At 40.2% G+C, this 27,948-nt stretch overlaps 1 protein-coding gene across 1 annotated transcript in view; it reads left to right on the forward strand.

Moving 5' to 3' along the window:
- The window catches only part of LOC311305794 (uncharacterized protein), a 1,216,100-nt gene that overhangs the window by 1,140,381 nt on the left and 47,771 nt on the right, over positions 1-27,948 (forward strand). The gene's annotated exons all lie outside the window — the stretch shown is intronic.

Raw genomic sequence — 27,948 nt, forward strand, 5'->3', positions numbered from 1 at the left:
CGGGGTCAGCATTTATTGAACAGTCCGCAAACACAGTGTCATATCCCCGCCTTACTTCCTCGCTTACTCCCAGGCTAACCCTCTAGAACTGCCCTTGTTCGCCCCCTAGTGGCAGGTATAACCTGAACAAGCATTATAATAATTACATATTGTTACATCCTTTCTCTTTTAGAAAGTTTTCTTTTCTCTGCAACACATTTGCAAACATTAAATGTAAACAGGAATGTACTTTCAAATGTACAAAAAGCTTCTTTTTTTTTTTCTTTTTTTTTTTTTTAAATGCCATTGTCCAAAATAAAAAAATGGCTTTAACATCTCAAAACACTTTCCTTTTCTTTTTTTTTCTTTTTTTAAAAGTCCCCTAAATGCCAGTTTAAGTAGTAAAGTCCTTGTAGCGTTGAGGCTGACGAATAACTCTACCATATCTAGTTGTCTTCGGCACATCACTGTCACAGGTATCGCTCTGAGTTTGAGGGCTCTGCTGGGATAGTACAGCGTCTGTATGGGTTCCCGGAGTGTTTACTGTCTCTATATCAACAACCTCTGTTTGAGGAACAACATGAGCGCATCTGAGGTGTCTACGGTTTCTCCTGAGAACTGCACCCGAATCCATTTCAACCTCATAGGATCTAAAGTCAACTGGTCTTTTCACCTTGCCCAGCTTCCATTTGGTGTGAGGCTCAAATGTCTGCACTCTGACAGTGTCACCTGGTCTTAGGGCATCTAGATCCCTGGCTGATCGGTTGTAGTACGCACATTGACGCTGTTGGTTGTTAAACAGTGCCTGCTCTGCTTGAACCACTTTAGGCTGGAGAAGGCTGTTTTTCGCCGGTAACAGAGACCTCGTTCGACGGTTCAGCAGTCTTTGAGCCGGGCTGCTCTCCAGTCCTTGTGACGGTGTGTTACGATGGTCCAAGAGCGCGAGATAGGGGTCTTGTCCAGAGGCTTTGGCTTTGTGTAACAGTCTCTTTGCAGTTTTAACGGCAGACTCTGCCTTGCCATTACTCTGTGGGTAACCTGGCGATGAGGTTTTGTGGTCAAACTCCCACAGTTGGCTGAATCTTTGGAACTCTTGAGATGAGTATTGAGGACCGTTGTCTGAGACTACAGTGTTGGGAATGCCGTATCTAGCAAAATGTGCTTTTAGTTTCTTTATCACTGTAGTAGCTTTTGTGTCTGGCAAAAAGTCTATTTCCCAGAAATTGGAATAGTAGTCGACTGTTACATGGTAATTTTTGTTATCAAAGTGAAATAGGTCAACGCCTACTTTGGCCCATGGCCTGCTTGGCACATTGTGTGGGTTGAGCGTTTCTCTGTGCTGTTTGTCATCCACTGACCTGCATATGTCACAGCGAGCTATGTGTGTCTTTATTTGGTCGTTCATGCCAATCCAGTAGACACATTCTCTGGCCCTTCGAAGACATCCTTCTGCCCCGAGATGTGAGGAGTGTAGGCGGCGGGTGATGTCTTTCTGCAGTGATAATGGAATAACAGCACGTTCACCTCGAAACACAATGCCATCCTGATAACTTAATTCCTCCTGGAATGCGAAGTAGGGTTTGATTTCCAGAGGTATGGCCCTTTTGTCCGATGGCCAACCCTGCTTCATCAGTCGGATCACAGTTTGTAGAGTTTTGTCATCTTTTGTAGCTGTCCTGATCTGGCTTAGACTGTCACCTGAAATGGGTAAGTGTTGCACCATATTAACCGTCTCTATTTCCGCTTCTACAGAGCTCAGAGATGGACATTCTGGGAGATATGCTCTGCTCAAGGTGTCTGCCAGTAACATGTCTTTGCCAGGAACATACACTACAGTCAGGTCGTATTTCTGAATGCGTAGCATCATTCTTTGAAGTCTCTTGGGCGCACTCAAAAGAGGTTTCCTAACTATGGTCTCTAACGGCTTATGGTCAGATTGGACAGTAACTTTGCGACCATACGTGTACTGATGAAACTTCTCTACACTGAACACCATAGCTAGAAACTCTTTTTCAATCTGGGCATAACCCCGCTCCGTCTGTGTGAGTGCTCTGCTTGCATAAGCGATGGGCTTACCCTTTTGCATGAGCGCTGCTCCCAACCCTGTGTCCGATGCATCACATTGCACTACGAGGTCCTCCTCTGGGCAGTAGTACTTCAGAACAGGAGCATCTGCAATAGTCTTTTTTAGTTTCACAAAAGCATTCTCATGCTGCTCCGACCAGTCCCAGTCTGTGTCTTTGTGTGTCAACTGTCGCAACACTTCACACTGGTCTGAAAGGTGTGGGCAAAACTTAGCCAAGTAGTTTATCATACCTAACAGTCTCTGTACCGCTTTCAAATCTGTAGGTCTCGGCATGTGTTCAATAGCACGCATCTTGTCTGGATCCACTTTCAGTCCGTTTGCCGTCAGGCGGTGCCCAATGTATGTACACTCCGTCTTCCTCAGCTTGAACTTGTCTGGGTTCAGTTTAATGTTCTTTTTCCTGCACCGCTCCAGGAACAGTTTCAGCTTCACATCATGGTCTCCTTCTGCCGCTTCCTGCGTCTCTCCCTGACCTGTAATGAGCACATCATCCGCAATAATGTATAGGCCCGGTAACCCGTCCAGTGCTTGGGTCAGTTTTCGCTGGAAAACTTCCGGTGCCGGACTTATTCCCATGGGCATCCTTAGCCATCTGAAACGGCCAAATGGGGTGGAGAACGTAGTCAGATAGCTGGATTTCTCTTCTAGCTTGACATGCCAAAACCCGCTTTTCACGTCACACACGGTGAACACTTTAGCTTTAGACATATCTGGGAGTACATCCTCAATGGTTTGTAGTGGGAAGTGACTGCGCTTGAGTGCTTTGTTGAGGGGCTTTGGATCAATGCATACTCTAGGTTTACCGTTTTGCTTTTGCAACAACACCATGCTAATGATCCAGTCTGTGCTACAGTCTACTGGTGTGATAATACCTCTGTGCTCAAGGTCCTGAAGCTCTTCTTTCAGCGGTTTCATCATGGCGACCGGAACACGTCGCTTTGGGAGTTGCACAGGTTTCACACTCTCATCCACTTCCATTTTGTATTCTCCTTCCAGACAACCGTCTCCTGTGAACACGTCTGCAAAGTCTGTCTTTATTTGTTCCATTGTCCATTGTCCTTTTGTGTCTCTCTCTGTTGTCACAATACTGTCAATAGCCATAATGTTTTCATAGTGTACTTTTATGAGTTTCATAGCTTCACTGGCTCTCTTACCAATCAGTGGTACAGCACAACCTTTGTCCACAACCTGAAACTCTAGCTGGTACAGTTTTTTGTTTCTCGGGTTTCTTAATTTCACTTTACATCTACCCAGTGGCTTCACTTTGCTTCCATTGTACATCACTAACACAGAATTTGTATCCTCAAGCTTAGCATCTGTGTTCAGCATGTTAATAGGCAAAACATTACATGTAGCTCCACAATCGATCTGAAATTTTATAATATCTTTCCCTAGGAGCATGCCTGCAAACAACTGGGAGTCATTACCTTTGTTAGAGTCAACAGCATTCACGTTTTCATTTTCTACTACATGTCTTACACACAGTATGTCCTCATATTCACTTTCACATTCAGTGACGTTATGCACAGATTTTTTCTTCTTTGGTTCAATGCGGGCTTTACACTTAACCGCAAAGTGGTTTTCCTTACCACACTTTTTGCATTTCTTTCCAAATGCTGGACATTTCTGTTTGCTCCTTTCATGTGTCTTGCCGCAAAACTTGCAATCCACGGTGCTTTCTTTCTGCTGTAAGCGCGAAGCTCCTTGCACTGCGTGAACTTCTTCCACTGTGTGCCCCGCTATGGCCTTGCAGTTTTCCCGCGACCACTCCGCAGCCCTGCAAAGTTGAATGCAAGTGTCCAATGTCATGGCTTTCTCCCGTAACAGTCTCTCTCGCATGTTGCTGCTGTTAATCCCACATACGATCCTGTCACGAATGAGTGAGTCTCTCAATGTCCCAAAGTTGCATGTTTTTGCTAGCACCTTGAGTTCAGTAACATAGCCATCTATGGATTCACTGGTACCTTGATTTCTTGTGAAGAATTTGTACCGCTCCACTGTCTCGTTCACTGTAGGACTGCAGTAGTTATCAAACTTTTCAATGACGTCATTAATCTTCCAGTCCGACTTCGCTGTGTCTCCCATTACCGTGTCCAGTAGCTCTCTGCCACTCTCACCGACCAGATAACTGAAGAGCCTGACCTTTTTCTTCTCGTCGTCCTCGGCAACAGTTAATCCGATGTACAGTTCAAACTCGTCTCTCCAAGACTTCCACGTTTTAGACAGGTTACTGGAGTCCAGACACAATGTCTGTGGAGGTCTAAGTCCGTCCATGCTGTTAGCGTTAGCTTGTTTACTTCGCTGCTAATCCACGCTACACGTTAGCACTTTACCGTCTTCGGATGTCGCCTGCGCCTCCGCAGCAAACCACTAAAAACTTGGGCATAACTCCACGACCGCTGCCACCATGTTAAAATGTGTTTTTTTAAAATAAAACAAGGGTCCATATTCTTTGCTCTAGCCCAACGGGGTCAGCATTTATTGAACAGTCCGCAAACACAGTGTCATATCCCCGCCTTACTTCCTCGCTTACTCCCAGGCTAACCCTCTAGAACTGCCCTTGTTCGCCCCCTAGTGGCAGGTATAACCTGAACAAGCATTATAATAATTACATATTGTTACAGTTCTCTTTAGGTTATAAAAATAAAACCTAAAAATAACCTGCAAGGAAACGTTCTGGGAAGGTTCTCTTTAGGTTATTAAATAACAACCTGCAGGGAACCTTCCCAGAACGTTCTCTTTAGGTTATAAAAATGAAACCTAAAAATAACCTGCAGGGAACCTTCCCAGAACGTTCTCTTTAGGTTATAAAAATAAAACCTAAAAATAACCTGCAGGGAACGTTCTGGGAAGGTTCTCTTTAGGTTATTAAAAAAACCCTAAAAATAACCTGCAGGGAACGTTCTGTGAAGGTTCCCCTGCACTTTAGGCATTTTGCACACATTTGCTCCTCATCTTGTGACTTGATTCTGATTTATTTCGTTTTGAATTTTTATTTATTAGAAAGGTATATTCTGTTCTAATTTAATTTAGTAAATTCATTATTTATTTTTTCGGTGCATCGATGTTGTGTTCTACTTAGAGCCTGCTCGCACAGGTAATTTAGCCGATTTAATTTGATTTGCATGTGAAATGCAAATCCTGTCTGCAGTGTGGCCTTTCTGGAGTTATGTTATTTCTTAGTTTTATTGATCCAAAATGTTTTTATACATTTTTTTTCTATATCTTTGTGTGATTTTCTGTACATCGCGGCTTTGAAATGTTAAATTCTGCTGAGCGGAGCTGAGGAAGAACTGATGACGGGACAGTTTGATCTTCGGCTGACAAATCAGAGGAAAGGAGCGTTTCATTCCCGCCTACGTGTAGAAATCAAATATTCAAGCTGTTTATAAATGTTTCTACCCAGCAAACACAGAACGTTCCCCTAACGTTCCCATATGGTTCCCATTTGGTTATTTTTTTGGGAACCAAATAAGAACGTTCTAGGAACGTTCTCTGTAGGTTATTTTTGGGTTTAATTTTTATAACCTAAAGAGAACGTTTTGGGAACGTTCCCTGCAGGTTGTTATTTAATAACCTAAAGAGAACATATATTCAAAACACAAGCCACAAATAGTTAGATTAGATAACCCTGACAGATCAATAAATAAATAAAAATAAATAAATTGTTAAAATAACGATAGTAGGCAGAATTTTCAACTTTGTCTTTTTAACTGCAGAAACAACAATAAATGCTAAACTGGAGTGGCAGTCTTTTTAGCTAAACATGTTCACAGCCTCCAAAAATCAAATTACAACCGGCTGAAAAGTGTTAAATCACTTGTACCCTATACCTGATCGAGAGAACAAACCCAGTCTTTCACTCTGTCTGTGTCCGTTGGAGTCTTTAGTGCACGCGGATAAAATACATTCTAAAACACTTAACGTGAAAAACGTTTAACGACTTAATCTCCTAAAATAGTTACATTAAAATATCAGATTATGTAAAGATAACGCTTTACTATAGGAGGAACGCATTGCGTTCATATTCTGGGTTCATCTGCTTATCTGCACATAGTTTCTTAATAAAGTGTGTACTGTGTACATACATTAAGCCACGTTAAAGTGCCTTTTAAGCGTTTTAAAAGCTTTTTTCACGTTAAGCATTTTAGAATGTCCCGTGGAAAACCAACTTGTTAACGTTGGCCGGCAGAAGTGCGATCATGGTTTTCCTGATGCTAAATCCAGCCTTGGAGAATATCCTTTCTGATGGTGTACATCCACACTTTAGATTTTCTTATCCCAGACATTGTTAAAGATTTAAATCCTTGCCGCCAAGACGCTCCTCTGTCGGTCACGGATTGAAAGTGAAACTTAAATCTGTCGCGGGGTGTTTGGATTTTATTCACGCACGTTAAAAAATATTTATTAAAAGCTTCTTTCTTTGCACATTTTTATATACAGCATTATCATAATAGGCTGAATATTAACGTATTGACAGAAAACTGGTAGTTCTATGTGAAATCAGACATTGAGCGCCCTCATATAGCCAAAGTGGCATGATCCTCATTTCATAACACCTCTGCGAAGATTCGACCGTGAGATCGGTAGTCGAATCAGGCTCCTCCAATCAAAGCATCGAATCTTCGACTATTCGGGGTCACCCCTAATATATACAGTATATACTTCTTTTTTTTCATCAATCTCTTTATTAAATTTTGAACATGAAATAAGAACAAACAAAGTTCCCCTTCACATACAAAGAAAAAAAAAATACAAAAACATAAACACCAAGAATCAACAAAAATAAACGACAAACAACATAGTAACAATGAAGGAAAAAAACACACACACAAAAAAAAAACACATTAACTAATAGCTGTGAGTGACGGTCCAAGAACTACTGCCCAGTCATTTGCAGCAAAAAACGTGGGACACTGAGTTTACTCAGGATTGTCTGGGAAGGTCAACTTCCCAACATATAAAAAAAAAGGGGATATATATATATATATATATATATATATATATATACATACTTCTTAACCACAAATGCCCGTCTTGTACCATCTCTGAGATGTGCCACGTATTACATCATCACGTTGGAAAGGTCACGCGTCACGTCATCAAAAAATGTGTTTTGGGGTTTCATGACCCTTTAAAAATGAAATGAAATGAATGTGTAAACATAAATACATCAACAATTTCAACCTTTGTATTGTTACAGTGTTGGTAGTATATTTAAATGAACAATGTGTAGTCTTTCTCCATGTTACCTTTACCTTGATATCCCTGTTTATTTGTCAGCAAAAGTCTGCTGGATGAAGATGAACACGTTAGTTGATCATCATAGATCTGAGTCATTTTCTCTTTCTGTCTTCAGTCTGTATAGATGCAGTATTACAAAGGTACAGAGTCTCATCCTGACTTCAGCTCTGAAATCAAACCCGTCACACCTGAGAGAGCTGGACCTGAGCTGGAATAAACTAGGAGACTCTGGAGTGAAAAACCTCAGTGATCTACTGATGAACCCACAACTCAAGCTGGAGAAACTACAGTTAGTATCATTATACTGTACAGCAATTACAGTGTGACTGAAGTTTATTTATTTGAAGACAGCAGGGCTTATGTTTCATTGTTTATAGCAGTGCACTTTCTGGGTTTCCCCTATTGCTCACAGGGGGTTAAAGTGGGATGTGAGTGTGCCGTACGGACCATAGATATCATACATAAAGGCTAGATGTCTCGTGCGCACTGCTGGCCAGTGGAGGTCGACGTCCGCACGTGGCGGCCATCTTGCTACAGTGTACTCGCTCACTACTTCAATGGTGCATGTACTTTTAAATAACCATAACTTGCTCATATTTCTACCGTTTTTCAAACGGTTTGGTTTGTTATAAACGTCAGAGATGTAGTTATGACACTGCATACATACACTGCGTACATATGAAAAATTATAACATACATGTTCAAGCATTCGGAATTATAGCCACGTTAATAACGTTTGTAAGAAACCAAACCGTTTGTAAATCCGTCAAGATTTCAGCGAGATAAGAGGATTTGTGTGCGTGCTGATCATTCACCTTAATGCACAGAGCACTGTCACAAGATGGCCGAACGATGATGCCGGAAGTGACTGCGCCATAAGACATCTAGCGTTTATATATGATATCTATGGTACGGACTCTTATTCTGGCTGTACTGAAGACGAAGCGGTTTGACCAATCAGATGAAAGGGGCCTTTCAGCGCCGCCCACATGTGCAAACGAAATATCAAAGCCATAAACCGATTTTAAACCACAAACGAAAAATTAGAAATCGAGCCGAAATCTAATTTTCCGTTTATTAAACTAAACGAAACACCGAATAAACGATCCGTCTTTTCATTTCTCGTTATTCCATTCCAAACAGGAAATGAAATGATCAGATGATACACGGACCGTGTCGTGTGTTCATTCGTTTTTTGATTTTCGATTTAAATTTTTTCCAAAAACAATCAAATCAAACTGTCCCGTCATCAGTTCTTCCTCAGTTCTGCACTGCAGAATAAGAGTCCTCTCGTTGTGATTCTTAACGCTTTTATTGCAACTACATTTCATTTTCTTTATTTTCCAAAGGCATGACATTTTGTATTCATTTTGAATGTACACAAATAAAAATATAAATGTTACTGTTTCGAATGACAGAGTATTAAATGACAGAATATTATTATTTCCCCTGCTGAGCAACAAATCCAAGTGATGTCGCCGGCGCATCGCTCGCTCACACAGCATCTCTATCAGTTCACTTCTGGCATTGCTAACATCGCAGCCTGTTCATTATTAAAATAAAACACAGTCAACCAAACATATAAAACGTTATTCTGCTTAATTTAATTGGTCTGTTGTACAATATAAAGGCTGTGCCACACAGTAGGCTACTTGCTGTTATTCCAAACTCATTTCCCTTGCTGTGAAGATGATGATTTAGCATATACGTGTATATTGGGACTCGACGTAAGTATAAAGCCTTCTTTACATTACTAGTTAGCATCCAAATGTTACATTGCAAATATGGAAACTTTGGACCGAATGAGAGATGCGCGAAACCAACGTCGGTACAGTTTCAGTTTCGATTCAAATAAATTCATTTAGGCTTGGCGTTTAAAATTGGCTAAATGTTGTTTATAATAAAGGACAAAATAGGCTATTTTTATAAGCTATTAGGCTATATTTTTATTATAGCCTACGTGGCTACTTATTTTTCATTCTTGTTGTTTTCTGAATAGGCCTACCATTCATTTAAGGATTTGACATAGGCTACAGTAAGGGGAAGTAAAATACGCATAGACATAGCCTATTATTAATAGTGTTTATAATGTTAATGTTGCATTTTATTTACCGATCTTTTACACTATTTCTGAATAGGCTAATAATAAAATGCGTTTGTTTTCCTCTCAACATGACCCGGTGCGCTGCGATAGAAGCGCACATCTTTTTTTTATAATTTATATTTTTTATTGTCTTTTCCACAATGTGAAATTTTACAGATAAACAAGGCAAACACAGCCAATACTTTAAATCAGTCCCAACAGGTTTTCCTTGTATGCCCCTCTTGATAAGACATTTGTTTCTGAACATAAAAAAAAAAAAAAAAAAAAAAAAAAAAATAAAAAAAAATAAATAAAAATAAAAATACAATAAAATAAAAATAATAATAACATTTGTAGCTTAGAACCGGGGTGTGGTATGTGTTTATCTTAGCGACAGTCCTTGTATAGTAAATTTGTTTTTCTCATCCTCCTACTTGGTACATTAAAAAAGTATTCTTAAACATTCAGTCCTTACAACAAACCCTAAACAAAATCCGTTCTATGTTGCCTAATATATTTAAGCCATCCTCTCCAGATACTTTTAAATTGATCACCTTCCAATCTTATGGACGCAGTTAGCTTTTCCATATTGTAAATAGTTAACATTACATCAAACCATTCCTCCACTTTAGGCACCAAATCACTTCGCCACCTTCTGGTTATTGCTTTCCTACTAGCCAACAGCATTATTCGTAGCAATTTATAATCATCCCTTCTTTTTAAATTAAGACCCTCAACTATCCCAAGATATATAATTTCAAAGTTGGTTGGTACTTTCATTTCTATCACCTCTTCAATTACCACTTTTATTTGAGTCCAATATTGAGTTATGAGGGAGTATCCCCAAAAGATATGGAAGTGATTTGCTTTAGTTTCACCACACGATCTCCAACATTTGGTATCTCCATGTTTTCTCTGTGCAGGGGTCGTAAAAAACCTTATTATATTCTTCCATCCATATTCCCTCCAAACTGAAGAATTTGTGGTTTTCCACTGGTATTCATTTATTTCCCCCCAATCCTCCCCTGACAACACTATGTTTGCCTCCCTCTCCCATCTCTCTTTAACATATACTGTGTTGTCTGCTTTCAAGTCCTCCAGAATTTTATACAATTTAGAAATGACTTTCCGTTCTGTCTGTGACCTATATGCTTCCATCATTATTTTTATGACCCCTGGCCATGTTGAACCTAGTTTAACTTTTTTAATTTCTTCTCCCAAATAATGACGTAGCTGTAGATATCTATGAAAATCTTGCTTCTGGAGGCCATAGATCTCCTTTATTTTCTGGAAACTCATTACAGTTTGATTTTTAATAACCTCCCAATACATTTTTGGTCCATTATTCCACAATTTAAACCTTCCATCCAATTTGTTGGGTGTAAAATCTATATCGTGTGCGATCCACCTCAAAAACCTACAATGACCCGTTAACTTGTATTTCTTCACAATGTCAGACCAAATTTTAACAGAAAGCTCCAACCATGGATTTATTTTAAGTTTCAGATGGGACCTCAGTGTTTCATCGCATAAAATAGCTTTTATCGGTGGCCCCTCTATTAGTCTCTCCTCAATGTCCTTCCATTTTGCAGAATATTCTGAATCCCACAGGTTAATTAAGACCCTCAACTGCGCGGCCTGAAAGTAACTTTTTAGACAGGGTACCGCTAGACCCCCGCTCCCCTTAGGTAATTGTAATGTTCTATATTTTATTCTTGGCTTAGCACCCTGCCATATATATCTAGATATAATTTTGTCCCACTCTTTAAATTCTTTTCCCGTTATCTCAATTGGAAGATTTTGAAATAGGTAAAGCAGCCTGGGTAAAACGTTCATTCTAATCACTTCAACTCTTGATACCAAACTCAAGTACGGTATTAAGTTCCATCTTCCCAAGTCTGTTTTAATCTTTGATATTATTTGGTCATAGTTTGAGGTTTTCAATTTTCCAAGTTCTTTCGGTAAGTTAATACCCAAATACTTCATAGACGTCATATTCCAATTAACATTAAAACTCTGTCTTATAACTTGATTTGGTTCATAGTTGAAGGTTATGACTTGAGTTTTTTGGACATTAACTTTGTACCCCGACAGCCTACCAAAATCCTTAAAAGTATCCATCAGTACAGGCAATGACAGATCAGGATTCTCCAGATAAATCAGGACATCGTCCGCAAACAAAGCTATTTTCTGTTCTAACCCTGCCATTACAATACCCTTGATGCTCTTATTTTGTTTTATCCACTGGCTTAGTGGCTCCAGAAAAACGGCAAATAGCAAGGGGCTTACTGAACATCCCTGACGGCAGCCCCTTTCTAATTTAACGATGTTAGATAAACTACCGTTAACCTTGATCCTTGCTATAGGGCCTGTGTACAGAGTCCGAATGGTCTCAATGCACCTTTCATGAAAGTTAAACCTCTTCATTACTCGGAATAAGAAATCCCACCTTACGGAATCGAATGCTTTTTCTGCATCCATCCCCATTATTAATGCTTCTAGTTTATTATCACTAATATATTGCATAATATGCAACGTTCTACGAATATTGTCATGGGTTTGTCTTTTTTTTATGAATCCAGTTTGATCTAAACTAATAATGTCGGGTAAAAAATTTTCAATGCGCCTGGCCAGAATTGCTGTGAATAATCTATAATCTATATTAAGCACACTTATTGGCCTATAGTTTGAACAATTGCTTTTATCTTTGCCCTCCTTAGCAATCACGGATATGATTGCTTCCCTCCAAGAAATAGGAATAGCCCCTCCTTTCAATATCCAATTAAAAGTCTTGTGTAATAGTGGAATCAAAGTTTTTTTAAAAGCTTTGTACCATTCTGAAATATATCCGTCTGCACCTGGGCTTTTATTATTTTTGAGTTTAGAAATTGCTAAATTTATTTCTTCTGCCGTTATTTCTGACACCAATGAGTTATTTTGTTCTTCTGTTATTTGTGGCAAATTTAAACTATTTAAAAATTCATCAATCTGGGATTCATTATTATCATGAATCTGGGAGTACAACCTGTTATAGTAAAATTCAAAACTCCTATGAATTTCTTCTGTCTTGTGCACCACATAATTTGTCTGTGGATCCTTAATTTTGTATACATGTCTTCCCGTCTCCTGTTTTTTAAGCCTATATGCCAGTAATTTTGAAGATCTACTCCCAGCTTCATAATATCTTTGTTTTGTATATATCATTTTCTTCTGAATTTCTTGTGACAAAATCTCATTTATCTCCGCTCTTTTCATTTTAATTTCAGCCATAATTTTGCTGTCTACTGTGTTTTTATGTTCTTTTTCCAACCTTTCCAAATCACTTTGTAGAATTTTGAGCCTTTCTTGTTTCTTTTTCCTCCTAAATGCAGATCTTGCTATCAATTTCCCTCTCATAACTGCTTTGCACGCATCCCACAATATTGATGGAGAAACCTCCCCATTATCATTTTGTTCCACATATTCACAAATCTCCTTTTCAATTTCCTCCTTCATTTGGCCATTAAGCAGGCTTGAGTTCAGCCTCCATACTGTTTTTTTCTTTTCTATCCCCAAGGATATATTTAAATATATTGGACAGTGATCAGACAAATCCATCACTCCTATATCACAGCTATCTATTTTGTACCTATCTCTTCCATAAATAAAAAAATAGTCAATCCTTGAGTACACCGAATGTGGTGCCGAAAAGTAGGTATAATCTCTCTTAGTTGGGTTTAGTTCCCTCCAAATATCCAAAATTCTCAGATATGATATTATCTTCTTAATTTTTTTGCCTATAGCATTTTTCTGCTGTGCTTTTCCTGATGAGTCTAGCTGTGCATTAAGTCTCTGATTAAGATCCCCTCCTCCAATTAGCATCCCCTCTCCCTCTGTTGTCAACAGATCAAACACTTGTTTAAAAAATTCCCAATCTGATCCTGGAGGGGCATATACGTTCATTAAGGATACTAATTCCCCTTCCAATCTGCCTACCACCAAAACGTATCTGCCCTCTTTATCTTTAATCATCTTCAACATTTCAAAACTAATTTTACTTGATATCAGGATTGATACCCCTCTTCTCCGGCCCGACTTATAAGATGATGAAAACTCCTGATTATAACCCCCTCTCTTCAACTTTTCATGCTCTTTATCCGTTAAGTGGGTCTCCTGTAAAAAGAGTATCCCAACTTCTTCTTTCTTCATTTTACTAATTACCTTGCTTCTTTTAACTGGGCTACCCAAACCGTTAACATTATACGAGGCTACTTTCAATTTACTATTTCGTGTCGTCATTTACCAAAACATTGTTGTTTAAACTCAATGTCTCTACCCCCTTTGCTACAAACAAATGAACCACATGAACAATAATTAACTCTTGAACAAAGCAAAATGTTTTCCAAACCTGAGGTTTTACAGTCTTCAACCTTTCCTGAGCTCACTCCAAGCTCTGAGGGATAGCCCCTGTAGATCAGGGGGCCCTCATGACCCTTTTGGGTCCTTTTCATCAGTCAACTCTGCAAACATATTCCCCAAATACAACTTAAAGAAGTAAATTTCCCTTTGTCCGCACTTGTCCTCGGCTGAAATCAAAGAAAAGAGAGAATTGCTCACCTAGACCATACTTATTCAACGCTGAAATACAATGCAGAGAATTTGTCTTATTCCCCAATGTAGAATGCTACCGATTACTGAAGTTTGATGGGCTTAATCTTGTACTGTCTCCGTAGATCTTCTAAAGGCTTGCAGTTTCTCCTTGTATCCCAAAGAAGAAGTCTCCATCTGGTCCTCCTGTCTGCCTGCTCCCCTGCTGGAGCGCCACATCCGACGTTGAATCTTCTCCAGTGGATCTACAGCTGTTTTAACAATACGCACCGGAAATCCTCTTTCCACCATGTCTCTTGTCGCCTCTGCTGCTGAGTTATAGAGGCATGTGTCTCCCTCGTAGAATACACGAAACTTCGCGGGAAACGGTGTCTGAAATCTGATTCTGTTCTCTCTCAGTACTCTCTTAGCTTCGGCGTATTCCTTTCTCTTTTTCATGACTTCCGGTGCGTAATCGTGATCAACATACACACGTTTCCCTTCAAAGAGGAACCCTTTTTTCTCCCATGCCTTCTTGATAATATCCTCTTTACATTTGTAGCTTAAGAATTTCACTACTATGGATCTTGGTGGTGCATCATCAGATGGGCGGGGTCCCAGCGATCGGTGGGCTCGCTCCAGACTGAGCTGGTACGCTGGCGGTAACTCAAGCTTTTCTCTGAGTAAAGCTTCCACAAAAGCCCCCACAGATTCTGCATCCTTTTCGACCCCCTCTTTGATCCCATGCAAACGAATGTTGTCTCTTCTGGCCCTTCCTTCTTGATCGATTTGTTTTTCCTCAAGCTTTCTGTGGAGTTTTATGAGCTCACCTGTAACTTCCTCGATGCTCAAAACTCTCTCCTCCGTGTCCCCGAGTCGTCTTTCAGCTTCATCAATCCTGTCATTCGTCTTTCTAAGATCTTCTCTGATGCCGTTTAGACCTTCTGCTGTCTCACGTCTAAACTCCCTTATCTCCCGCAGGACTGCCTCTAAATCCGACATTTTTTCTCGTACTTGCGTTGTTCCGGATGATAGCTCCGCCGCTAACTCCGATACTAACTCCACTTGCTCTCCGTCTTCGTTCCCTGCGTTGTTTAGCGTTTCCAGCCTTCCTTCTGGTTTTCCTTCTTGACATATCACCCGCCCCCCGATATTGTCGTCTTTAAATCATTTATGTTACTCAGGCTTTAGGTTTACGGGGCAAATTCTGAACTTTTAACGGGGAGCTGCTTCGCTATGATGTCGCCATGTTCGACCCGGAACCGGAACTTCGAAGCGCACATCTTTGAGATATAAATTAATACATTTTAATAAAACACACGGCCTAGATCATAAAACTCAGAAGAGTATGTATTTTAATATCTCTGTTGTTCTCTGTTCTCCGGTTGTTAGATAGTCTGAATGTCATGCGTTTACGTTAATATAGACATATTATATTGTCAATGCATTATTCTTTTCTTTTTGTATTAGTGTTAAAAATATTAAATTTACAACTAATTATATTGATTTATATCTTAATTTATTATTTAAAAAAAATTACTGGGCGAGGGCGACCATGTAGGCTAACAGCCGTCATTTAAATTTTAGGCTACCTGCATACCCAGCTGATGCAAAGCGTAGGTGAATTTATATCTACACAGAAGAAAGCCCTGTCTAGTGTTTTCCCCAGTACGGGTTGTGTCGAGCCATGTTAGTCTGGTTATTTGATGAAAAAAAAAGATGAAATGTAGTTGCAATAAACGCGTTAAGAATCACAACGCGAGGACTCTTATTCTGCAGTGCAGAACTGAGGAAGAACTGATGACGGGACAGTTTGATCTTCGGCTGACAAATCAAAGGAAAGGGGCGTTTCATTCCCGCCTACGTGTAAAATTCAAATATTCCAGCTGTTTATACATTTTTCTACCTCAGAACGAAAAACGAAAAATCAAGTTGAATTCTTGGTTTTCGTTGTTTGGAAAAAATGAAAATCGCAAAAGGATCTGTTTTATAATTTTTCTACTTTAAATATTAAATGAAAAAAGACTGAACTAACGATACACGGATTTTCACTTCCTTTTTCGTCTTTTTATTTTTTCAAAAAAACTAAAAACGTATTCAGCTTTATTTTTCACTTTTCGTTCTCAGGTAGAAACATTTATAAACAGCTTGAATATTTGATTTCTACACGTAGGCGGGAATGAAACGCTCCTTTCCTCTGATTTGCCAGCCGAAGATCAAACTGTCCCGTCATCAGTTCTTCCTCAGCTCCGCTCAGCAGAATTTAACATTTCAAAGCCGCGATGTACAGAAAATCACACAAAGATATAGAAAAAAATGTATAAAAACATTTTGGATCAATAAAACTAAGAAATAACATAACTCCAGAAAAGCCACACTGCAGACAGGATTTGCATTTCACATGCAAATCAAATTAAATCGGCTAAATTACCTATGCGAGCAGGCTCTAAATACAGCACAACATCGATGCACCGAAAAAATAAATAATGAATTTACTAAATTAAATTAGAACAGAATATACCTTTCTAATAAATAAAAATACAAAACGAAATAAATCTGAATCAAGTCACAAGATGAGGAGCAAATGTGTGCAAAATGCCTAAAGTGCAGGGGAACATATATTCAAAACACAAGCCACAAATAGTTAGATTAGATAACCCTGACAGATCAATAAATAAATAAAAATAAAGAAATTAAAATAACAATAGTAGCCAGAATTTTCAACTTTGTCTTTTTAACTGCAGAAACAACAATAAATGCTAAACTGGAGTGGCAGTCTTTTTAGCTAAACATGTTCACAGCCTCCAAAAATCTAATTACAACCGGCTGAAAAGTGTTAAATCACTTGTACCTAACGTTACCTGATCGAGAGAACAAATGCAGTCTTTCACTCTGTCTGTGTCCGTTGGAGTCTTTATTGCGCGCGGATAAAATACATTCTAAAACACTTAACGTGAAAAACGTTTAACGACTTAATCTCCTAAAATAGTTACATTAAAATATCAGATTATGTAAAGATAACGCTTTACTATAGGAGGAACGCATTGCGTTCATATTCTGGGTTCATCTGCTTATCTGCACATAGTTTCTTAATAAAGTGTGTACTGTGTACATTAAGCCACGTTAAAGTGCCTTTTAAGCGTTTTAAAAGCTTTTTTCACGTTAAGCATTTTAGAATGTCCCGTGGAAAACCAACTTGTTAACGTTGGCCGGCAGAAGTGCGATCATGGTTTTCCTGATGCTAAATCCAGCCTTGGAGAATATCCTTTCAAATGGTGTACATCCACACTTTAGATTTTCTTATCCCAGACATTGTTAAAGATTTAAATCCTTGCCGCCAAGACGCTCCTCTGTCGGTCACGGATTGAAAGTGAAACTTAAATCTGTCGCGGGGTGTTTGGATTTTATTCACGCACGTTAAAAAATATTTATTAAAAGCTTCTTTCTTTGCACATTTTTATATACAGCATTATCATAATAGGCTGAATATTAACGTATTGACAGAAAACCAGTAGTTCTATGTGAAATCAGACATTGAGCGCCCTCATATAGCCAAAGTGGCATGATCCTCGTTTCATAAATAAACGACAAACAACATAGTAACAATGAAGGAAAAAAACACACACAAAAAAAAAACACATTAACTAATAGCTGTGAGTGACGGTCCAAGAACTACTGCCCAGTCATTTGCAGCAAAAAACGCGGGACACTGAGTTTACTCAGGATTGTCTGGGAAGGTCAACTTCCCAACATATTCAAAAAAAGGGGGTATATATATATATACTCCTTAACCACAAATGCCCGTCTTGTACCATCTCTGAGATGTGCCACGTATTACGTCTTCTCGTTGGAAAGGTCACGCGTCACATCATCAAAAAATGTGTTTTGGGGTTTCATGACCCTTTAAAAATGAAATGAAATGAATGTGTAAACATGAATACATCAACAATTTCAACCTTTGTTTTGTTACAGTGTTGGTAGTATATTTAAATGAACAATGTGTAGTCTTTCTCCATGTTACCTTTACCTTGATATCCCTGTTTATTTGTCAGCAAAAGTCTGCTGGATGAAGATGAACACGTTAGTTGATCATCATAGATCTGAGTCATTTTCTCTTTCTGTCTTCAGTCTGAATAGATGCAGAATTACAGAGGAACAGAGTCTCATCCTGACTTCAGCTCTGAAATCAAACCCGTCACACCTGAAAGAGCTGGACCTGAGCTGGAATACACTAGGAGACTCAGGAGTGAAAAACCTCAGTGATCTACTGATGAACCCACAACTCAAGCTGGAGAAACTACAGTTAGTATCATTATACTGTACAGCAATTACAGTGTGACTGAAGTTTATTTATTTGAAGACAGCAGGGCTTATGTTTCATTGTTTATAGCAGTGCACTTTCTGGGTTTCCCCTATTGCTCACAGGGGGTTAAAGTGGGATGTGAGTGTGCCGTACGGACTCTTATTCTGGCTGTACTGAAGACGAAGCGGTTTGACCAATCAGATGAAAGGGGCGTTTCAGCGCCGCCCACATGTGCAAACGAAATATCAAAGCCATAAACCGATTTGTAAACCACAAACGAAAAATTAGAAATCGAGCCGAAATCTTATTTTCCGTTTATTAAACTAAACGAAACACAGAATAAACGATCCGTCTTTTCATTTCTCGTTATTCCATTCCAAACAGGAAATGAAATGATCAGATGATACACGGGTATCATTCGGGGTCCGTGTACTTTTTGGTCATTTCATTTCCTGTTTGGAATGGAATAACGAGAAATGAAAATCAGCTCGTTTATTCGTTTTTTAGTTTAGTTTAAAAAACGAAAAATTAGATTTTGGCTCGATTTTTCATTTTTCGTTTGTGGTTTACAAATCGGTTTATGGCTTTGATATTTCATTTGCACACGTGGGCGGTGCTGAAACGCCCCTTTCATCTGATTGGTCATACTATATCAAACCGCTCCGCCTTCAGTAAGCTACAAGCTTTTCTTTCTGTCAGGCAGAATAAGAGTCAGTACAAACGCACTTTAATAAAATAATGTCTGAAACCACCACTCACTGTTAACTACGCACAATATTTGAAGCAGAATATGTTGCTGGTCACGTAATTCGTGCTGCTGCGACTTGCAAGTGTGACTCCATTAATGTGAGCCACAGTAAATGACAGATTATTTTAGCATGATGTATTTCCCATTGATAAATACAGTGCAAATAGTTCAAATATCTCTTTGGATAAAAGGGAAGTGGAAATAAAAATCAATAATAGGCTGAACTGTACCATGATATGTCCGTAACATGTGCGTAGATGACCTACCCATAACTGTTACATTAGAGTTAGCTAAGTTTAACAGCTAAAGTTGAAAACCCAACAACCCAATGGGAATATATCCTTGTTGTGTAAAACATCTGGTCATAATCTGTGATTACACAATTCCAATGCGAATAGCACCGGGAGGCGTCTGAAAAAACTCTGCACTGATCAATCCGCATTTTTAAGACAGCTAATTTTACAGTAGGCTCATATTCAGAATGTCGACCTTCTCGTATAACGCCAACGACCACACAAATGGGCTTCCTTTGTGAAATATAGCAGACCACCGTTTAAATAAGTTTAAAAAAGGGGGTCTGCTATTTTTCTCAAAGGAAGCTCAGTCAGACAGACAGACAGAGAGACAGATAGATAGATGTGCCTTTATGCGCTCGTCTTCACAAAAATGCAGGGTTTTTAAACATCTTGTGTGGACAAAATATTGTTTGTTTTGCAAAGCCATGGCAAAAAGCAGGATAACTTGATATAGCCTATACTTGAAAGGAAAACATATTTGCCGAGTAAAAACAGTTTGTGTTGTTGAATCATATTTTTTGGCTACATCTTAAAATATAGAGCTCATGACAAATAAAAGTTCCAGATGGACAAACATTAAATGCAAAAACCAGTGTGAATAACAGTATCTTAAAATAAACTAGAGAGTGGATATGGCCTATTTATGAATGAAATAAATTGTCATTTAAGCTGATGCAAACAGGGAAAAAGAGCAGAACTTATTGTCCTGTCGCCCCCTCTAGTGGACAGCATTAAGTATTACGCCCTTCATTGCTCAGATAAAGTCAATGGATTTTTTGGGAAAGTAAAGTCTGACCACACAGTAAATTCCACAGTGTTAAATCAACACTGCTCAGAGCAAATATGGTCCCACTCTACAGAGTGTTAAAGTAACACTAAAGCGGTGTTAAAGTTAATGAGATAATTAAGTGATTAATTTAGTGATGATTGAGCATTATTGAAGACACCTGATGTTAACAAGCAGAATCACTGAAGGAGAAAATCATAAATTGTAAGTTACCATTATGGTGATGGGTGTTTGCTTTAGTTGGGCTCTTGACCATTATATGTTTACTTTAAATTTTACTGTTGTTTGTCTGCTGTTATTGATTTATAACAGTTAAATGAACAAAGCAAAGTGTGATCTGATAGTGTTGGTTATGTTTTGACATAATCATGCTGTGATCTGAAAAAAGAAACTTATTGAGATAGTTTGGTTTAACTTGTTACCAGCAGCTTTGTGATTTTAACAGCATATGATTATCAGTACTTTACTTATAATCCAGAATATTTCATAAACATTGTTCTGATCAAAAGACTTTCAAATAAATTCATTTAGAAACACAGCCATCAATAATCAGCCTGTGAATCCCAACAATGGTGACAGTAATAAAGCATGTTGCAGTGGCTGCCACCAATCACAACTCATTAATGGCTCCCATCATGCATTGCGGTATGAATAAATTATGATCTGAATTGTCTATGTAATTTACTTTTCCTAATTGAATATTCTGCTCGTCACCATTGTTGAGATGCATAGACTGAATCTTGATGTGTGCCTAAAAGAAAGATTTTTTTTTTTTAAACAACTTTTAAGAAATCCTTTATATTATATCAAAAATTCTGGATATTTATGCAGAATCACAGTTATTTTGTAACCAACAACATAAATTGAAGTCTGAAAGAAGGATCTTAGTGAGTTCAGTGATCAAGTTCAAATGATGAATGTCATAATATAACCAACACCATCAGATCACTTTTTTTTTCTCTGTTCATCTGGCAGTTATAACTCAGATATAACAGCCAAACTAACTCTAAAGTAAACATATAAGGGTCAAGAGCCCAACTAAAGCAAACACCCATCACCATAATGGTAACTTACAATTTATGATTTTCTCCTTAGGTGATTCTGCTTGTTAACTGCAGGTGTCTTCAATAATGCTCAATCATCACTCAGTTAATCACTTAATTATCTCATTAACTTTAACACCGCTTTAGTGTTACTTTAACACTCTGTAGAGTGGGACCATATTTGCTCTGAGCAGTGTTGATTTAACACTGTGGAATTTACTGTGCAGTTAGAAAAGATATAAGCGAGTCAGACCAGTCTGAAGGTCTGAGCTGAGATTGGTGAAGCATTAAAGTTCTAGGCGGAGTCAATTTCTCATAATAATAATAATAATAATAATGTTCAAATATGCTGGCTTTCTTAAGCCAACATAATAAAGAAAACTCAGAGAAACATCGACCAATTCAGTATGTAATAAAATTGTATTAGTTTTATAATAAAACTAATAACATTTTAAAGCTATGCCATGCTCTTCAATTTACATGATTTTAATTAATCCCAAACATGGTAATTTTGTCAGTATTAATGTACGTTCAGTGATTCTAGCTACTCTCTTTTCTGTCTTTCTTTTCATGTGAACTGAGTAGGCTATGTTTATATTCATAAATATAAACTTTATTTCTATTAAATTTTCAAAATTATTTATAGCATGCTGCATAATTGTGTCACACGTGTAACACGCCTGTCTGCCTTTTGATGTAAATAAAAGACAAGAGTGCTAGCCTAAATGTTATGGACATATTATCATTGTACCGTTCACCCTATTATTGATTTTTATTTCCACTTCCCTTTTATTCAAAGAGACGGAACTATTTGCACTGTATTTATCAATGGGGGAAATACATGATGCTAAAATAATCTGTCATATAGCCAAGGCCGCCTTAATGCACGGGCTTACCTTCGCTGAAGCCCAGGGGCCTCCCATGTTCAGGTTCATGATGAGCTGAAAAGGTCATATTGTTTTAACTTGTCAGATTTTGTCGCTGTATGTCGCTAGTCGCTTGTGGACGTTGGTAGACAGTGCTGTCGCTCTAATGTTATTGTTATGGTGCGTTCACACCAAACGCGAATAGAGCGTCTGGCGCAAGTGATTTCAATGTAAAGTCAATGCAAAGACGCGTTTACGCGCGTCTAGAGGTCCCGCGCCGCGCTCTACACCTCATTCGCGCCGCGGGAATTTGACGCGTCTTGCATTGACTTAACATTGAAATCACTCGCGCCTGACGCGCTATTCACGTCCGGTCTGAACGCACCTTTACAGTGCGTGTCCACTACAGCGGCAAAAGTCCGCTCAGTGCCGCTGGCAACGCTGTTGGGGTGTGTCTGTTGCGAGTGTTTAATCTAAGTTTAATAACACATGGACAGTAGGCTATAGCCTAATCATCAGCAATGCACGCGATTACATTTAGAAATAGACAAGCTTTGTTTCCAAATGCACCAAGCAATGATCCTTTCAATTTTATAAACGTTTATAAACCCAGCCAATATAATCACAATGAACACATCCAAAATAAAATCTTTAACATGTATATAACAACTGCAAAGCGTCTAATTTGTAAACTAAATGATTTACGCACTAAATCCAGCATAAACTCTTACTCTTTCTTTTCCATGCATCATTTTATTATATCCATGTTTGTGGTTACAGTCAAACCATATAAAACAGTGAAATCGCCCTCGAACTCTTCTGTCTTGCCTGTGTAGCAGCGGCAGTAATGTAATTCGACTACGCCACCCCGAGATCTAACCCGGGGAACTGTAAGTAACCTCCAAGGTTTCTATAAACTTAGGCCATCAGGTTCGGGCATTGAACAAACAGAGAAGTGATTCCATACAAAAAAATACAAATTTTATTAATCAAATTCACAGCAAATTCACAGCATTTTGTAATAAACACTCTGAAAGCTGACGTCAGCACATTTCTAAAACACTGTACTCTGGGGGAGAATTAATAGTATATCACAGCATATCTAAATTTACAATCCAATGGATTTAGCAATTCATATTCATCAATAAAACACAATAATAAATAGCACATGAGATGGGTGAGTCAGTGTACTGACAAAGAATCTCTCACACACGCACACTCACAAGACTGAGCTTGAGGCTTACTGGTGGGCATCCAGCGACTCGGCCGTCGGGCATAAGTATCCAGATAATCCACCCCAACGCATGTGCGCAACCACACAACCAGCACAGCAATAATCACACTGTGAGGGTACCCACACTACACACCAAAGAGAGCCCACGACCTCGAGCGCGCCGTCCCCACCGTCAGCACTCAGCTCCTCAAACATATAACAAGGACAGAATAAACAAAATTAACTACAGATCATAATTTCAAACCAGAAATCAGACTAACACCACAATGACAAAAACAAACTAGCTTTACCAACAACAGCAATACTGATAAAGTAAGTAAACAAACAACAAAGGAAATTAAATCCTGTTACAAAACACAATAATGCTGATCAATGAAATAAACTAACTAAGGAGAAAAAAATAACATGTTATAATAACAATAATGCTAATAAATAAACTAAACAAAAAGCCAATGAAATAACTTTGCAAACACAAAACACTGGTAAATAAATAAACAAAAAGGGGCGAATGAAATAACTTCACAAAAACAGAATACTGGTAATTGAATAAACTAAACAAAAAGAACAAGTGAAATAACGTTGCAAAAACAGTAAGACTGATAAATGAAATAAACAAACAAGACAAACGAAATAATCGTTAAGAAACAAGGACACACAACCCACTCAAACAATCACAATTAACGTAAATCACGTAACAAACACATTCATCCGTAGATAACTGAATGAGGGCAGATACTCAGTCGGCCACACAAGTGGCCAATGAGGCGATTTCTTTGGAAGATGAACTCAGTCCATTAACTCGGACTCGGCGAAGCAAAGTTCTGCACTTAGAAGAGACGTGCATTCACAGCACAAAACAAAGCAGCAGTTGCCCCAAGGCAGGCCGCAAATGCTTCCTTGCGATGGTAGCTATCCCTTAAAACACACAATAATAGTTCTATTAAACTACCACCCAAATAAGGCAACCACATAGCCCGAACGCAAAACTACTTACCTGAACCACAGCACGCTGACACATGAATCTCGCAGGCAATGCGCAGTGCGCGAGTCAACAATAACACGTTATTCCGTTCAATCCGGTGGGAAACGGGGTAGCCGCAACAAAGCAAGGAATTCTATGGAAAATTGAAATCCTACATAAACCCCAAGCAAACCAGCAACAGTTCAACATTTACAAATGACCTCTACATACCTGCGACACCACCAAACACTGGGTGAACCCAAACAACACGAGCCTTCAGTGTCACGCACTACCCGGAGTTACGTTCGAGCTATAACATGCTCCTCCTGACCTGATTGGCCACCACGAGCCAATCGTAAACCGGCTAGAAAGGGTAAAGCCAATATAACTTAATGGGGAGGGGGGACTGAATCCAACCACAGTCCATCCTGCCACAATCTACCCTGCCTTTTAAATCGGCGCCACGACGATGGGCCACACCAGAAGGATAAGTCGGGTGAACCATTTGTATTAACGAAACAGTGCTTATCTCCCTAACACATCGATCTTGGGAGATGGTGGGGATTAGAGTGTTGTCCAGCCGTCGACCGGGAGGACTGTCGTACTCTCACTTCCATCCCATCAGAAAGGCCAGGCAACACAGCCACACCAGGGAGTGGAGAACCACTCACATCCACTTGAGGAGCTGAAAGGGGCGACGTACTGTGATCGTTAATAGCTAACCCCGTTGCCGGAGACTCAGACTCGAACGCTGGCCGGCCCTGGATCATCAAGTCATAGTTGCCCAGCCATTCCTCCTGCCGGGTTACATATGAAGTGGATGGCTGGGCGACAGTTTGGTCGGTAACAGGAGGCAGAGGCATTGGCACATTCTCACGAACCACCGGTTTCAACAGGGAGCGATGCACCTGCCGAGCCTTGCTCCGGTCACCTACTGGTGCCACGGTATATACTGTGCCACCCTCCTTCGGTGCTTTCAGTACCTGGTGCATTACTGAGCTCCACATGTCATGAATTTTGTGGCGCCCCCTCACACTAAGATCACGGTGATATACTAACTGGCCCTCCTGTAACGGTACCTCTCGAACTCGCTGGTCATGGTTTGTCTTACGGCGTGTAGCTGCTGCTTGCAGCCGCTCTCTGGCTCCATGAAATGCAAGTTGCAACCGAGCCTGATGTTCTTGGACCCATTCGTGAACAGTAACCCCAGAGGGCTCAGGGACATTACCCAATAGAAAATCCAACGGCAACCGTGGTTCTTGCCCAAACATCAAGAAGAATGGTGACTCCCCTGTGGCCTGGTGGGGGGTGGTATTATAACAATACAAGATCTGGGGTAAGCAAGTATTCCAGTCTCTTTTTTGTGAGACTGGTAAAGTTCGTAACAGGTTGTGCATGGTCCTATCAAAACGTTCGCACTGCCCGTTTCCCGCTGGGTGATACGGAGTAGTGCGCGTCTTCTGGATCCCATATAAACCACAAAGCTGCTGAATAAGCCCATTTTCAAAACTGCGGCCCTGGTCCGAATGAATTCGGCCAGGGACCCCAAACTTTGAAAACCACTCCCCCACCAGCACCCGTGCCACTGTAGGGGCACGTTGATCGCTAGTCGGGACAGCCAAAGTATACTTGCTAAAAATATCCGTCATTATCAAGACATTCTCCTGCCCACTCCTAGCTGGCTCTAGAGTAGTAAAATCAATTGCTAAGATTTCATTGGGTCGCCCCGCCAGCAGGTGGCCCATGAAACTCTGTGCAGCAGGATGATTGTCTTTGGCAACCTGACATCTTTCGCACAACTGACACCAGCGTGCCACATCCGAAGCCATACCTGGCCAGAAACACCGCTGCCGTAAAAGCTCCAGGGTCCTTTCGGTTCCCTGGTGGCCATGCTGCTGATGGGCCTGTATTAGTACTTCTTTTTGCATGGCCTCGGGCAGCAACAATTGCCATACTATTTCTCCCCCGTCTGAACGGAAGACCTTACGGTAAACCACACCATCCCACTCCACTAAACGGTCCCACTGTTTCAGCAGGGCCAACGTCTGTGGTGAGACCTGTTTGCGCTCTTGAGAGCTAGGCCGTTCCCCCCGCCTCCAAAAGACTAAAGCTTCCTGAATGGTAGGGTCTTCCTGCTGAAAAACAGCAATCTCAGCCGGAGTATGCGCCGGTAGAGCAGAGATGGCCAATTGGGTAACCTTGATCAGCCCAGACTGTAACACCTGTTGCAGTGGTTGAGGGAGAGTAGTACCAGGGGCTATAGCTTCCACGGTTTGGGAGTCTGGTAAATGCAGCCTAGATAGAGCATCTGCATTTCTGTTACTCCTCCCCGACCGATATTTGACTTCATAGTCAAATGAAGCCAGTTGGCCTAGCCAACGCTGCTCTGTGGCACCAAACTTCGCTGAGGCCAAATTACTCAGTGGGTTATTGTCCGTATAGACTGTGCATTTATGACACAGCAAATACTCACGAAACTTTTCTGTCATGGCCCATTTAAGGGCCATGAACTCCAGTTTCATGGAACTATAGTTCTGCATGTTCCTTTCTGCAGGTCTCAACCCCCGGCTGGCATAGGCTATAGGCCTCACTCGGCCCCCTTGCTCCTGTGACAATACTGCACCCAAACCCCCATAACTCGCATCAACCTCTAAAATAAAAGGTAGTGTAAAATCTGCGTACGCTAGTACTGGAGCAGTAGTCAATTTTGTCTTAAGAGCATCAAAACTGACCTGACACTCACTAGACCAAATTTGAATGGCTGCCCTTTGAAGCCTTTTTCCCGACCCCCCATTGGCCAGCTCTGCCACTAGCCGGTGTAACGGGGCCGCCAACTTAGCAAAACCTTCAACAAATCGCCTATAGTAGCTAGCGAATCCTAAAAAGGACCGCAGCTCAGAGACTGTGGTAGGAGTTGGCCAAGAAGATACCACTTCGATTTTACTGGGATCCGTGGCCACACCCTGGTTTGAGATTACATGGCCCAAATACCGTACCTGCTGCTGGAAAAACGCACACTTCGAAAGCTTCACCTTTAACCCTTCTTTCTCCAACCGACTCAACACCACCCCCAGCCTTTCCAGATGTTGCTCAACTGAACCGGAAAAGACCACAATGTCGTCCAAATAGAGGAGCAACGACTGACACTGTTGGTCACCGAATATCCGCTGCATCAATCGCTGGAAAGTGCTGGGGGCATTGCACAGTCCGAAAGGCATTCGGTTCCACTCGAATAGTCCAAAGGGCGTGCAGAAAGCAGTCTTGGACTTATCCTCCTCTCTAACGGGTACTTGGTTGTAGCCACTAGCCAAATCGAGCGTGGAAAACCACTGAGCCCCCGTCAGTGCATCTAATGACTCTTCTATTCGTGGAAGAGGAAATGCATCTCTTCTTGTTTTGGTGTTTAACTGTCGGTAATCCACGCACATACGCAGACTGCCATCTTTCTTTTTCACGAGAACTATGGGGGAAGCGTAGGGACTGCAACTTTCTCGAATTACCTGTGTTTCCAGCAGTTGATTAATATGTTCCTTTACCAACTCATACTCCGATGGGGGTATACGTCGATAGCGTTGTCGCACTGGAGCACTATCTTGAAGGGGAATCTCATGAGCAATTAAGTTAGTACACCCTAAATCTAATTCGTTGGCTGAGAAGACATGGGCGTACTTCCTTACCAAGAATCGCACCTGTTCTTGGTCCTCCCTAGACAAGGGGGACAGGTCCAAAGCCTCAATCTGGTCCGACACCAT

This window comes from Rutilus rutilus, assembly GCF_951802725.1.
Source record: "Rutilus rutilus genome assembly, chromosome: 1".
NCBI classification, from domain to species: Eukaryota; Metazoa; Chordata; class Actinopteri; order Cypriniformes; family Leuciscidae; genus Rutilus; species Rutilus rutilus.